The following is a 16,481-nucleotide window of genomic DNA, read 5'->3' on the forward strand; positions in this document are numbered from 1 at the left end:
CAAAAACCCAGGTTTTTGCTCTGGTGTAAAAGGGGTATTATTGAGAAATACCAGCACTGGTTTTGCCCATCACACTGACCATAAATAATATCATTTGGTGCTCGACCCCCAACCCGTGGCACCCCTGCATGTGCCCTGCAGTACCCAGTTTGGGAACCACTGCACTATATGATATATTGTCCAATATATAGTCCGCGATGGATCGGAATGACCATCGTATAGTATGTACCCTGAAAACCATCCAATTCACCCGTAGGGCTAATGTGATGTTTCGTGCAGCTTCAAGCAGTAGGCTGCTCCGCCCACTGATTTTCCATCCGCTGCTGTCATGATTAGTAATAGCACTTGCACCAGCCCCATGCTTGGGGGAAAGAGATCCGTCAGAAACAAGATTCCCTTCTCCGTGTGCACCACTCAAAATAGCACGGGGACTCTAGTTACGCACCCATAAACACCACAAGTCAGGACAGTTCCCATGCAATCACATTGTCGCTGCCCAGATCACGCCCCAAAATACTCATTTCACGGACAGTGGCGGTTCTAGTGGCAGACTTATTTTTGGGGCGGGGGGGACTGCCAATGCCATCCTCCCCAATCAGAGTCCGATCCATCAAGCCCTAATGGCGTAATAGCCCGCGAACGGCTACAAGTGATCAGTAGCGCAGTTCCCATACTCCGAGGGTTTACGCAGGGTAACAGACACAATAGCCCATTCAAAGTCAAAAAGAGAAAACATCGCTGCAATTTTATGCTCTGGTTTAGGTTTGAGCACCTGTGGAACTACATGTGCAAGAATGCTCAGTCAGACAGCAGGTGGCATGGCATCCTGGGACTTGCAGTTCTCCTACACCAGCCTGTTCCCTATCTCTGGACTGATGAGATGCACAATCCTAATAAATGACAACTAAAACGAAGCCACACATAAGTCAGGCATGTGTAGACAGACACCAGGGGATATTTTTTATTAAAATACGGGTTTTTAGAAGTGGATATGTTGCCCATAGCAACCAATCAGATTCTACTTAACATTTATTTAGCACCAAGATAGGAGCTAGAATCTGATTGGTTGCTATGGGCAACAGTTCCACTTTTAAAAACCCGCGCTGTAGTAAATATACCCCCAGACCTCCTCTCCTTGATAACCTACATACATCAGTTCTCTCCATGTATTTAACATTACCTTCACCGCATGCTGTTTCCCCCACACCATGGAACGCAGGACACTTCCGCCACACATGAAACGCAGGCCGGCTCCCGGCGCATACTGCTGACGTCAGGCATTGCCATTAGCTCGTCCACCTGCCCATCCCATGTCGAGCAACCAATCGCAAGAAAGATCGGGGGGCGGTGCAGCGCTAGGAGCTTGAGGTCCAGGCAGGGGAGCGTGTGGTTACCATGGTGATGGAGCCTTCTATTGGCACAGCCAGTGCTAGGTCTATAATATAACACCCTGTACACCACACAGTGCAGTCCCCTGGTGCTGTCAGATTAGCAGCAGGCCCACTCTGTATTATTACAGATGAGAAGTCTGGAAGAAGTATAGGGTAACTTCTGGTGTGGGTAGGCATCAGCTAATGGGCATTTTACCCTTAAGTCTGCAAAGTCATCTAACCCCTTATATTATTGCCATCGGTTCAGCCTGCATAAGTGTAGTGTATAAAAACACCAGCCTCCGACACCCACACTCAGATCTCTGTATAATAATCCAGACTGACACATAACCTGAGACCGCCATGCACATGGAGTGGGGGGAAAGAGAGAATGGAGTCCAGGGTTTAATATGCTAGATAATACATATTTACTAATAAGTTAGCACTTACTATACTGTGCCCTGGGCAGCTATGGTAATACATTCATAACTGCCACCTGTCTGCGATGAAGATGTGCCCCGGGAATAGTTTAGCCATGGGCCCTGCTTTTCATCAGTACTAGCAAGCAATGTAATGCTGCATACAATTCTCACTATTATTCTCTAGACTCTGCACAAGTAAATTTAATATGCTAAAGTATCTGATTTAGCAAAATACATCATGATGAGGATAGTAGCGCATCTAGATCTACTGCGCCAGGTGGGTACACACACTATACGATATATCATCCACAGCGATCGGAACGTTCATCGTATAGTGTGTGTACCCTGAAAACCACCAAATTGATTGTACGATTAATTAGGCGCTCCCATCTTCCCATCAGATGTGCTGCATATCAGATGGAACGATGTCACGGATTAGTCAAGTAACGATATATCGCACCATCGTACAGCAGATCGTGCAGTGCGAACGGCTATGCAATATATATAATGTTACTTTGCTTCTTTGGGTCGTCTAGGTGTGTACACAGATGTTCAACAGTATGGAGCTTAGAATGTTGGCACCTAGGCATCTATAGCATGGCCCTGACCACAACATCTTACACGGGAATGTGTCATCATCCGTCCTTGCAGCCGGGATGTCACCTAACCGCGCTTGTATGATAACTCAGAATTGCAATGTTCCCCTATAGCTATAAACTGCCGTCATTGGTGCTTTTGCTGTCACTAGTAAGGCGGTTATCGAAGCTGGACCCGTACATAGAATAGAAAAAGGTTAGTTAAGAAGGGGGCACACGAGAGGCAAGGGATATAAAGGGAATCGGGTATATGAAAGCGTAGTTAGGAGTATATGAGAGACAGGTGAAATGGGCAGTAAGGAGCCACGGGGAGGTGGTATGAGGGGGGACAGACAGGCACAATGGAGGAGACAAGGACTGCCAGAGGTGGGTGTTATAAACATTGAGGGGTTAAATATATATTGATTCTTCTTCCTTCTTTCAACTGACCTTCAACCTAGTGTACTGAGACCAGCTTGCCTGGCAAGTCATAGTCATTTTGTGTATCAGTTCTGCGTACAGACGCGTATAAGGCTAGTATAACGAACCCTGCCGACCTGTGACTATTCCCAGTTTCCTCATCTTGTGTACCAACCTTGCTTGTGACTCATTTTCTGCATCAATTCTTCCATTGGTCTGAAGTCAGACACGGCAGAATCACGACAAGGGACCCCGTCTGCGGTGATGTAGTCAACCAATGTGGTTCAAGCGGACCAGATTGGTTTGACATTTCGGTGTGTGTGTGGGGCATCACTTTCTAATAAGATTCTGAGAATGGCAGAGATACATTTAGATTTCAATAACTCTAGCGGCAAACGTCAGCCGATGACCATTATCGCTACACCAAGCTTTTCTAATGGAGGCCCATGCAATGTGGTCATTCATTCAGTGTCATACTGCCCATATTGGATACATGTTTGGTCGTTTGGCAATTGCAAATCGTGTGACTATCTTAAATGGCTGCCTACGCACAGATGGGTGTGATCAGCCAATTTGTCTTTTTGACCAAATTGTCCTGACATTGATCGAGAATTACCACTTTTTCACTGGGCAGGTCAATTTGGTCAATGACTATAATCTTTATGTGGTTGCCTTCCCATATTCTGGGTCTGTACATTCATCTCCTTCACGCAGTCATTTTTACAAAATATCAATAACTAACGACCAACGGGAGCAATTTTGAATTTACGGTGGGTCTTTTTATTTTAACAGAGGTCTTATTAGTCGTTTTCCCTCCTGACGTCAACCGAACAGATTTCGTTTTTTGACGTGACATGCAAAAGGGCTACGTAGAGTTGTCCATACATTAATGGTTCATACACCTAAACCTTTCTCGAAAATGCTCTATAGAATAGGGAAAACTGCTTCAAAATCCGTCCAGTGGTTCCCGAGATTAGCCCGAACACACAGACAGACGCCTACCAGGCACTTTATTTTACACAAAGTGCCTGAAGGCTCGAAATGTGTTGGTGGTAAAATGCATTGAGTAGCCATTACTGGTCTGATTGGTTATTTGGCCCCAATTTCAAATAGCTCTCCACTGGTGAAGTAATTCAACATCAACATCGATTTCTCACCCCTACCATCACCGGATAATACCCCCCCCACACACACACCTACCTTTCTCCAAAAGAAGAGACCACACAAGTTTACCGTATTATGGGGGAAGTGAAGCCTCTGAGAGATATAAAGTGGAAACGTTGCCCACAGGGACCAATCAGCTTGTAACTGTCATTTTACAGACTGAGGGCCGTATTTAATTAGCGTAGAAAACGGCCGATTGCTGTTGGCAGCAAAATCGTCCAATTTTCGTCCCCCCCAAAAAAATGCAAAAAGTTTTCTCTATCTGAGACCAGGAGAGAAAAAAAAAAACGCAAATTCCCTAAAAAACCTAAACAGTTTTTAAACCGTTAAAAACATGCCTGCGCCAGCCACGTGTAATGTTTAAAACACTTATCGCATCCATACGGACCCCCGAAAAAGCAGACCCAATACGTTAAAGTCATTTTCAACTAAAAATATATATAGATTTATTTATTTTTTCATATATATATATATATATATTTTTATTTTTTTTTATTTATTTATTTATTTTTTTCATTATTATTTATTTATTTTTTCATCCAAAATTTGACCGGTCGCTTCTCACCAAAGTACGTAACTTACTATTTTTTTTGTGACTAATTTATCATTAGGGGGGTGTCAAAAGGGTTCTGAAATAAATCCCCACATTTTTAGGCAAAAATAGGGATTTTGCTTTTTTTTTTTCTCCTGGTTTGAGATGGAGAAAACTTTTCGCCTGTTTCAGTCTATCCAGCGATAATCGGCCAATATTATCGTTGGTGATATTAATCGCCGCTAATCGAATATGGCCCTGAGCTAGAAAAATGACATAAGCTGGTTGGTTGCTGTGGGCACTTTATCTCTCTCCAAGATTTGATAAATGTCCCCCATCGCAATATGTTGTCGTTTTATACATATACTTGCGGCCTCGTGAGACATAGTACTTTATACTTTGAAAACCTAAATACAAAATAGGTTAAATATATTACTATGAAGGGGAAGCACAATGCCCCTGGCATGTGCTAAATGTACCCCAGTAAAATCACAGCTATATAATAGAGTTGACTAGAATAACATTTGTCCGCATGTACACTCGACGCGGAGTACATTCTTTTTTTTATTATTCTGTCTCGCTGAGCAACACGCGCTGTGATTCTGGTGACAGAGATAAGAGACAATGTGTCTGCAGTTATAGATCACGGGTACACTTCAGAGATAGAGGTTTGAGAAATAGCAACAAAAGCTGAAGTATTTATTAACAGGTGTTTATAGACACGTATCATGCAGGGCTGTAAGGAGAATATTTAGTCATTCACAGTCCCAGTGCCCTGATTCCGAATTGTACGCTATTGCATTCTCAACTGCGTTCACTCCCCGCTTGGCATAGTGTGCGACAGACTGAGCAAATGTTGCTACACCCACTTCCCCTATCTGCGTTGTGTGCAGGTTCTGCGTGGTGTGCAGATGGATTTATAAGAGGTGGTGTGTTGGATTGGATTTGGAACACATGGAGCCTCATTCAGATGATGGGTGCTATTGCAGCTGGGGTTGCGATTTTTTTGCAGAGTAAAAGTGTCTATAATATGCAAATGCTAGTTTCAGCCTTCCCCTTATGTACTAGCGTACGCCGGACTGTGCAATGCCCACGGACAGTGGAGACTGTAATGTGGTATATGAATTAGGGTGTACTGTAATGTGGCATAATATTAATTGGGGGCACTGAAATATTGCATAATACGAACTAGAAGCACTACACTGTGGCATAATATGAACTGGAGGCACTACACTGTGGAATAAGATGAACTGGAGGCACTACACTGTGGCATAATATGAACTGGAAGCACTACACTGTGGCATAATATGAACTGGAAGCACTACACTGTGGCATAATATGAATTGGAGGCACTACACTGTGGCATAATATGAATTGGAGGTACTACACTGTGGCATAATATGAACTGGTGGCACTACACTGTGGCATAATATGAATTGGAGGCACTACACTGGCATAAGATGAACTGGAGGCACTAAACTGTGGCATAATATGAACTGGAAGCACTACACTGTGGCATAATATGAATTGGATGCACTACACTGTGGCATAATATGAATTGGAGGCACTACACTGTGGCATAATATGAATTGGAGGCACTACACTGTGGCATAATAAGAACTGGAGGCACTACACTGTGGCATAATATGAATTGGAGGCACTACACTGTGGCATAATATGAACTGGCGGCACTACACTGTGGCATAATATGAACTGGAGGCACTACACTGTGGCATAATATGAACTGGAGGCACTACACTGTGGCATAATATGAACTGGAAGCACTACACTGTGGCATAATATGAATTGGAGGCACTGCACTGTGGCATAATATGAATTGGAGGCACTACACTGTGGCATAATATGAATTGGAGGCACTACACTGTGGCATAATATGAATTGGAGGCACCATACTGTGGCATATGAATTGGAGGTACTACACTGTGGCATAATATGAATTGGTCACTACACTGTGGCATAATATGAACTGGAAGCACTACACTGTGGCATAATATGAATTGGAGGCACTACACTGTGGCATAATATGAACTGGAAGCACTACACTGTGGCATAATATGAATTGGAGGCACTACACTGTGGCATAATATGAACTGGAAGCACTACACTGTGGCATAATATGGGCTGGAAGCACTACATGGTGGCATAATATGAAAATATGAACTGGTGGCACTACCCTGTGGCATAATATGAATTGGAGGCACTACACTGTGGCATAATATGAACTGGAAGCACAACACTGTGGCATAATATGAATTGGAGGCACTACACTGGCATAATATGAACTGGAAGCACTACACTGTGGCATAATATGAATTGGAGGCACTACACTGTGGCATAATCTGAATTGGAGGCACTACACTGTGGCATAATATGAATTGGAGGCACTTCACTGTGGCATAATATGAATTGGAGGCACTACACTGTGGCATAATATGAACTGGAAGCACTACACTGTGGCATAATATGAATTGGAGGCACTATACTGTGGCATTATGAACTGAGGACACTGCAATGTGACATAATATGTACCGGGGACACTGTGGCATAACAGGAATTGGGGGCACTGTGTGGCACATTGTGTATTGGGAGCACTACAATATGGTATATTGTGAACTGGAAAACTTAATAAGGCAAACAATGCACTAGGCACTACTATGGGACGTAACATTAACTAGTGCACTCATTTGGAGCATACCATTATCTACTATGCGGCATATAAAAATAGGGCATTGCTCTGGGCATAACATGAACAATTGTTGCATAGATAGGTGTCTCTCTAGATGCATTAGGGTAAGGACCCTTTCAAAATGTTGCTATGGGGTCTGCAAAGTTCTGGCTACACCCAGGGGATTTTGGGATGGTGGACTGGTTCCTCCAGGAGTTAAATCTTTACTTTTGGCTTCTCAAACATTAAACACCAAAAATTCCGTCTCTGGGGGCCTCTGCCCAAAAGCAAAGTGCTCCGGGACATGTTGAAAAGGTGAGAAGTGAACTACACCCACTGCAGCAATGATATCACGTATCCAGTGTGGGATTCTCATGTAACAGCCATCCAGCATTGCAGGAGTTACCGGCACCCAATACGGATGCTCAGTGCTGACGCTGTCACTGTCCATGGTGGGTTTCACAGCTCCGTCTGTTCTCTCCTGGCTGGTTTCAGCTTCTATTTCAGTATCCAGAGAGCTGAGTGGGAGGCAGGCGCTGCTAAAAATGTGAGAGGGACGATCCATTCTTACGCAGAAAATAGTTGGAAGAGAATGACACATATACATCTTACTGCCTCCCCAATGCACTTACTCACAATTACCACTCACTATTGACCTTGGGAAAAGTTGCCACTTGTGCACTACACAGAGCTGTTTCAGCGTATGGGCTTGATTCAGAGGTGGCGATGTCAGGCGCAAGTGGCCAATATTATCAGTCTGCACGTGCGTCTGGATGGGTACCGCTCTGAGATGCAGAACGAATTTGGACGCAAGATCTGGGGACTTCAGTGAGTATTCCTGGGACATGGAGGTGGCTAGCCAGACGTGGGCGTGACGCGGTCAGCGATCTCGCTTGAAGACGCAGTTGCACTGACCCTGGCGGACAGATGTTGCACCAGAATAGGGCTGCTGCAATCTTCGGTGGTGCGACCAATGGTGTGTCCTAATACGCACTGTGATGCATTTGCGCCACAGTCGGAGGGTGTCTCAGTAGGAGGACCGTCAGTGGCCACAGCGCTAGCATAAAGACGCAGTCGCGGCTGCGGTAAAAGACAGTTTGGTTTGTGACTGCGCACACTTCTGAATCATGCCCTGTATGAGCTAATTAAGAAGAAGAGGACAAGTAGCGTCAGCATTTTATGGGAAGGATGCACTATCCTCAGAAATGCGGTCAAACCTCCGAAAATGCCCCCCCTCCTTTCCTTATCTGTCAGCGGCAGCAGCCTGTGTCTCCCTTGCCCAGCCCTGTCTGCGGCTGCCATCCCATACGCAATAAAAATGGCTCCAGGGTCTCAGTTCCTGCAGCCATTCTGCACGGCCATTGGGTAACTCAACCCCTTCCTCTCAGTGCACTGTACTACGCCGTTCCCTTCCTCTGGGTGCACTGTACACCGTTCCCTTCCTCTAGGTGCACTGTACTACGCTGTTCCCTTCCTCTAGGTGCAGTGTACTAAACCGTTCCCTTCCTCTAGGTGCACTGTACTACGCTGTTCCCTTCCTCTAGGTGCACTGTACTAAACCGTTCCTATCCTCTAGATGCACTGTACTACGCCGTTCCCTTCCTCTAGATGCACTGTACTACGCCGTTCCCTTCCTCTAGGTGCACTGTACTAAACCGTTCCCTTCCTCTAGATGCACTGTACTACGCCGTTCCCTTCCTCTAAGTGCACTGTACTACGTCGTCCCCTTCCTCTGGGTGCACTGTACACCGTTCCCTTCCTCTAGATGCACTGTACCACGCCGTTCCCTTCCTCTAGGTGCACTGTACTATGCTGTTCCCTTCCTCTAGGTGCACTGTACTGCGCCGTTCCCTTCCTCTAGGTGCACCAGCAGGTACACTCACTGACATGTTTTAAAAGATCCACAGGTGTAACTAATTATTTCACTTGTGTTTCTGTGAGGAGACCTGGAAAACATGCACTGTTTGGGGTCTTGAGGACCGAGTTTGAGAACCTGTGCTCTAGGTGCACTGTACTACGCTGTTCCCTTCCTCTAGGTGCACTGTACTACGCTATTCCCTTCCTCTTGGTGCACTGTGCTACGCCGTTCCCTTACTCTAGGTGCACTGTACACCGTTTCCTTCCTCTGGGTGCACTGTACACCGTTCCCCTCCTCTAGTTGCACTGTACTACGCCGCTCCCTTCCTCTGAGTGCACTGTACACCGTTCCCTTCCTCTAGGTGCACTGTACTACACCGTTCCCTTCCTCTACGTGCACTGTACTATGCCGTTCCCTTCCTCTAGGTGCACTGTACACCGTTCCCTTCCTCTGGGTGCACTGTACACCGTTCCCTTCCTCTGAGTGCACTGTACACCATTCCCTTCCTCTAGGTGCACTGTTCTACTCTGTTCCCTTTCTCTGAGTGCACTGTACACCGTTCCCTTCCTCTAGGTGCACTAGGTGCACTGTACTACGACGTTCCCTTCCTCTGACTGCACTGTACTACGCCATTCCCTTCCTCTAGGTGCACTGTACTACGCCGTTCCCTTCCTCTGAGTGCACTGTACTACGCTGTTCCCTTCCTCTAGGTGCACTGTACTACACCGTTCCCTTCCTCTAGGTGCACTGTACTATGCCGTACCCTTCTTCTGATTGCACTGTACTACGCCGTTCCCTTCCTCAAGGTGCACTGTACTACGCCGTTCCCTTCCTCTGATTGCACTGTACTAAGCTGTTCCCTTCCTCTAGGTGCACTGTACTACGCCGTTCCCTTCCTCTAGGTGCACTGTACTACGCCATTCCCTTCCTCTAGGTGCACTGTACTACGCCGTTCCCTTCCTCTAGGTGCACTGTACACCGTTCCCTTCCTCTAGATGCACTGTACCACGCCGTTCCCTTCCTCTAGGTGCACTGTATTACGCCGTTCCCTTCCTCTAGGTGCACTGTACTATGCCGTTCCCTTCCTCTAGGTGCACTGTACTACGCCGTTCCCTTCCTCTAGGTCAGTGGTTCTCAAACTCGATCCTCAGGACCCCACACAGGTCATGTTTTGCAGGTCACCCAGCAGGTACACAGGTGTATTCATTACTCACTGACATGTTTTAAAAGATCCACAGGTGTAGCTAATTATTTCACTTGTGTTTCTGTGAGGAGACCTGGAAAACATGCACTGTTTGGGGTCTTGAGGACCGAGTTTGAGAATCTGTGCTCTAGGTGCACTGTACTAAACCGTTCCCTTCCTCTAGATGCACTGTACTACGCCGTTCCCTTCCTCTAGGTGCACTGTACTAAACCGTTCCCTTCCTCTAGGTGCACTGTACTAAACCGTTCCCTTCCTCTAGATGCACTGTACTACGCCGTTCCCTTCCTCTAAGTGCACTGTACTAAGTCGTCCCCTTCCTCTGGGTGCACTGTACACCGTTCCCTTCCTCTAGATGCACTGTACCACGCCGTTCCCTTCCTCTAGGTGCACTGTACTATGCCGTTCCCTTCCTCTAGGTGCACTGTACTACGCCGTTCCCTTCCTCTAGGTGCACTGTACTATGCCGTTCCCTTCCTCTAGGTGCACTGTACTACGCCGTTCCTTTCCTCTAGGTCAGTGGTTCTCAAACTCGATCCTCAGGACCCCACACAGGTCATGTTTTGCAGGTCACCCAGCAGGTACACAGGTGTATTCATTACTCACTGACATGTTTTAAAAGATCCACAGGTGTAGCTAATTATTTCACTTGTGTTTCTGTGAGGAGACCTGGAAAACATGCACTGTTTGGGGTCTTGAGGACCGAGTTTGAGAACCTGTGCTCTAGGTGCACTGTACTACGCTGTTCCCTTCCTCTAGGTGCACTGTACTACGCTATTCCCTTCCTCTTGGTGCACTGTACTACGCCGTTCCCTTACTCTAGGTGCACTGTACACCGTTTCCTTCCTCTGGGTGCACTGTACACCGTTCCCCTCCTCTAGTTGCACTGTACTACGCCGCTCCCTTCCTCTGAGTGCACTGTACACCGTTCCCTTCCTCTAGGTGCACTGTACTACACCGTTCCCTTCCTCTACGTGCACTGTACTATGCCGTTCCCTTCCTCTAGGTGCACTGTACACCGTTCCCTTCCTCTGGGTGCACTGTACACCGTTCCCTTCCTCTGAGTGCACTGTACACCATTCCCTTCCTCTAGGTGCACTGTTCTACTCTGTTCCCTTTCTCTGAGTGCACTGTACACCGTTCCCTTCCTCTAGGTGCACTAGGTGCACTGTACTACGACGTTCCCTTCCTCTGACTGCACTGTACTACGCCATTCCCTTCCTCTAGGTGCACTGTACTACGCCGTTCCCTTCCTCTGAGTGCACTGTACTACGCTGTTCCCTTCCTCTAGGTGCACTGTACTACACCGTTCCCTTCCTCTAGGTGCACTGTACTACGCCGTTCCCTTCTTCTGATTGCACTGTACTACGCCGTTCCCTTCCTCAAGGTGCACTGTACTACGCCGTTCCCTTCCTCTGATTGCACTGTACTAAGCTGTTCCCTTCCTCTAGGTGCACTGTACTACGCCGTTCCCTTCCTCTAGGTGCACTGTACTACGCCGTTCCCTTCCTCTAGGTGCACTGTACTACGCCGTTCCCTTCCTCTAGGTGCACTGTACTACGCCATTCCCTTCCTCTAGGTGCACTATACTACGCCGTTCCCTTCCTCTGATTGCACTGTACTACGCAGTTCCCTTCCTCTAGGTGCACTGTACTACGCCGTTCCCTTCCTCTAGGTGCACTGTACTATGCCATTCCCTTCCTCTAGGTGCACTGCACTACGCCGTTCCCTTCCTCTAGGTGCACTGTACTACGCCGTTCCCTTCCTCTAGGTGCACTGTACTACGCCCTTCCCTTCCTCTAGGTGCACTGTACTACGCCGTTCCCTTCCTCTAGGTGCACTATACTATGCCGTTCCCTTCCTCTGATAGCACTGTACTACGCTGTTCCCTTCCCCTAGGTGCACTGTACTACGCCGTTCCCTTCCTCTAGGTGCACTGTACTACGCCGTTCCCTTCCTCTAGGTGCACTGTATCTTCCAACAAGCCCTAAATCAGGTTATCCTAACGCTCTGGCCTGTCTGATTATGGCTATAATGAAGTACTAGGATAACTGACCACATACAGAAAAATCTGATTCCCTGTGATCTTCCAGGATGAAGATGGACCACTCACCATAAAATGTCCGTGACGTAATGACGTAAAAACAAATAGGCGCAAAAATGCAGGAATTGTCTCCTGGTCTGTTATTTATACCTCAGCACAATATATCCTCTGTGCATAGATAAGTGTTTTGTATCTGCATAATGCCATTCTCAGATCTATTTTTGGTGTTACCAGCCCAAACATGCCCGTCTTATTCTTCTCAGCGCGAACAATCCAGGAGATTATCTCACAGATTTATATTGAGTTGCTAAAGGTTACAGGTTCATTATTGCAGCTAATTGTGCGCAATGGCGCAGATTTTGCAGTCTCCGTGGGCTGGAAACGACTGCGCTCTGGGAAATTGATGCTGGGTACTTATGGATCATTATCTGGAAATAGTGAGCCTGGATCAATGGTGGGCTCAGAAAGTTGCAGCTCCTGGTGAATCTGTTTGCTGATTGGCGGTGGTGAGACTATGCAAATTAGCCGTTACCTTGTCTACTAGCGTACGCCAGAATGCCCCGAGACACCCACTTTGCACGGTGTAACACCGCTGGTGGTTCTGAACAATCCACCATTGCAGCCACCATTAACAATTGCACCAACCAATCAGATTCTAGCTATTATTTTCAATGGCTGAACATGGCCTCTGTTGCTGCTGCTCAGCTTTCAGTGACACTCCCATAACATGCCCATGAGACGGCCTTTTCTCGCACTCACTTCAGGCCCCTCCCAGTCACCGCCCAGGAAACGCCCATGGTTTTTCCTCGCCAGTTCTGAAACCAGCGGTCCAGTATGTTACAGCGCATTTGTGCAAAGACTCGGGGTAATGCTGGCCCAATATGGGTTTTCAAAATATTTTGCACATGCGCAGTAGCAAATAATCGCCCAATTGCGCAAACATCGTCATTACATGCAGTTAGTGTGCACCTCTGAACACGGGCATCTTAATGTGTAACCTCTGATTGGGCCCCCTCCTGTCTGGCAGTGCAGAATATCCTGGTTTAATGCCAGAATCTTCTGCACATACACGGCTTTTCAGGTAAATGGCGCCCGCGCCTTAATACCGAGGACATCTTTTCTGCGCATTCACATGTCACCGGGAAAATGGCCCCCGCTATTTTCTCTGTCATTTTTGAGTGCAAATGGTCTCAGGGGCGTATCTATAATGGGTGCAGAATCGGTATGATATGCTGCCGGCTGAAATCCCGACACTGGAAGCCCGCATGGTGAAGAATCCCGACAGCGGTAGGTAAGTACCCTACCCTCCCACTCCCCACCCCCCAACCCTCCCTTGGTGGTGCCTAACACTAACTTCCCCCCCGGGGGTGGCTTTACCTAACCCCCCCTTCCCTGGGGAGAGAGCAGTTACTTACCCATCTGGACGATCGGGATTCCAGTGGTTCGAGATGCCGATGTCGGTATCCTGTTCTCCTTTGGGATATCGGTGTCGGCATATTGCCGGACATCCCGTCTGCCGGCAATATGAGTGCATCCTGTGCAGCCCCTATGTCAAGGGGGCCTCCCACATTGCTCAGCGCCAGAGTTGTCAGAGCACATGTGCCAGCACTAGGGGGGGCTGCACTGAGACTGCACACAGGCCCCTTACTATGAAGAGACTCCTATGCATGGAGTCCCCCCCTAAATAGATAATTCCAGCACTTGCCTATGTCAGCCAGGGCTGATCCCCACTGTAATACATAGAAGTGGTACGCCGCTAACTTATCACACACTATTAGGTATCTTACAATATTAGCGCAGCTTGAGAGGTCGGCATATTTCATGCTATGCACAGTCGCGGGCACCTTAAGATACCGGCGGCTCTGCATATTGCGCAGAATGTGTATGGGACGCAGAATATATATGGGAAGCCGGTGGGCGTCTCAATCCAAATCCCGGGCAGCTGCGACATTTAAATTTTTTCGCACAGCCGCTGTGCACAAATTTGCAACAGCGCCGGCTTTAGCGCCCGTCTCTGAGCCAGGCCCTCTGTCTGCAAACTGACACGTGGCAACATCATGGGGAGGCCATAGGATGAGGAACAGGCCTTCCAGCTGCTTTGTTGAACTAGAAATCCCAGCATGCCTTGCAACAGTTTTAGCATAGCCAAATAGCTAAACTGTTGCAAGGCATGCTGGGATGTGTAGTTCCACAACATCTGAGGAACCGCTTATTGTCCACCGATAGGATAGAGGGTAGATACATCAGACGGTGACTGTACCTCACTGTGTATGTGTATGCTAGTGGGGCGTCCTCAGGTCTGAGGGTACAGGTATACGACAGAGCAGCCAATGTATGGCCAGCTTACATACTCGGATATACTCATTGGCCACATATTAAGGTCTGAGGGGTTTTTAGAAGTGGAGATATTGCACATAGCAACCAATCAGATTCTAGCTATTATCTTCTATAAGGTGCTAGATACAGTAAATGTTAAGTAGAATCTGATTGGCTGCTTTGGGCAACACCTCCTTCTCTAAAAATCCACACTGTAGTAACTATGGGGTCTATTTACTAAGCAATGTTTGGAGACAGAGTGAAAAGTGATAAGGTACCAGCCAATCAGCTCCCAACTGTCATTTTTCAAACACAGCCTGTGAGATGACAGTTGGGAGCTGATTGGCTGGTACCTTATCACTTTCTTATCACTTTTCACTCTGTCTCCTAACACTGCTTAGTAAATAGACCCCTGTACCCCATAGCATTAAATGGGCAAGAGCAATCGCACACCTGGCTATCCGCACTGGGCCTTATTCAGGGTTGTACGCTATGCCGATTAAGTTAAGCGATTATCACCTGACTGCGCACGTGCCACCAGGCAGGGGCCGTTTTGTCTGAGGTAACTGGGAGCGGGGAGACAAACGCTCTCGTATCGCAACCATTTCAGGGGAGCATTTACCAGCCGCTGACTTCGATCCTCTACGCAGGAAACCTGGCTCGGGCGTCTTAGGTACGGCGACCATTCTGAGAAATCATAGTCTCACTCAGGAAGTCAGTGTTTGCCTGGTCAGCGTCCGACGCTGCGTGGTTGCAGATAGCTGCAATGGCTCCGGTGGGCGTCTCAGGACAAGTCCCGGCTGCTGTTGCATTAGCCAATTTTCGCACATCCTCAGCTGTAAAAATGGCGGCTGCAACATCATTAGCTTCCAACTCTAAATCAGGCCCACAGTGCGCAAATAGCAGATTTAATTTTGTGAAACCAGATATTTAAAAATCATCATTTGACAATTTTGGTAAATGAGAAAATGTCACTTTAAGGTGGATGGACGTTTGGTATTCAGTGCAGAGCAGGGAGGAAAAAGATTCCCTGCACCAAACGCATTCCGTGTCTGACAGCAATTTAGCCGAGTACCCTTGATGATGTCACTAACAGCAATACAGATTTCAAGAGCTATTGAGAGATCATCATGACAGAAAGATAAGTACAGAGATTTTCTCTACAGTATTCCACCTACCGAACAGCTGACGCCGACAGCACGGCCACCGGGGTACAAGCCAAAAATTTTATTTGGCTGTTAGTGATTGCACGGATATTTTGGTAAACTTCTGATGCTGTATAACATAATACTTCTTTATGCTGTAAATAGTGGTGGGGTTTTATTTCCCCCCCATGAACTTCACCTGTATCGTCGCTCAGTCAGAGAGGGGTCTATCTAAGAATTATGAGATTCATCTTTCAATTGTGTCAAATGAGACCAACCAAGACCTGATTATCAGGTTTGTTTTTTTTTTTTTAATAATATTATTTATTCAATAGATAAAAAAAGTACAAAAATGAGAAACATAGTGGAGCCTGCACAGAGGCTCTAAATAAACAGATACAAAATTGTTATCTCATATGGAAAATATTTAGTAAATACAACAGTCACATCTATATATTATTTTTTTTTTGTAGAACAATAAAAAAAAAAAAAAGGAAAAAAGGAGAAAAAAAGAAAAGAAAACCTGATTATCAGTTTTTACCTGCCAATTACACATACATATACAGTATATATACCGACATACATATAAGGGGAGTATCCACATGTAAGGCGGCGTGGCCACTCCTCCTATTTAAAAAAAAAGAGCACAATCCTCCCTCCTATCAGGTGCAGGCAGAGGAGACTGCTGGCTGTACACCAGGGAAGGGCTTGTAGCAACATTTGCATATTTGCATAAAGTACCAGGCAT

The 16,481-nt window shown here is 46.8% G+C and overlaps 2 protein-coding genes across 4 annotated transcripts in view; one reads left to right on the forward strand and one right to left on the reverse strand.

Moving 5' to 3' along the window:
• ANKRD34A (ankyrin repeat domain 34A) overlaps positions 1-16,481 on the forward strand; it is a 114,952-nt gene that overhangs the window by 71,695 nt on the left and 26,776 nt on the right. The window lies entirely within an intron of this gene.
• POLR3GL (RNA polymerase III subunit GL) overlaps positions 1-16,481 on the reverse strand; it is a 61,536-nt gene that overhangs the window by 27,024 nt on the left and 18,031 nt on the right. Inside the window, exon 1 of one of the 3 annotated variants that reach the window (XM_088474162.1) lies at positions 1,181-1,251. The exons of the other annotated variants lie outside the window; for them this stretch is intronic. The gene's annotated coding sequence lies outside the window, so the exon portion shown is untranslated. Of the gene's footprint in view, positions 1-1,180; positions 1,252-16,481 lie in introns of those variants that run through there. 3 annotated transcript variants of the gene reach the window in all.

This window comes from Taudactylus pleione, unplaced genomic scaffold (genome assembly GCF_031769625.1).
Source record: "Taudactylus pleione unplaced genomic scaffold, aTauple2 ptg000148l, whole genome shotgun sequence".
Taxonomy (NCBI): Eukaryota; Metazoa; Chordata; class Amphibia; order Anura; family Myobatrachidae; genus Taudactylus; species Taudactylus pleione.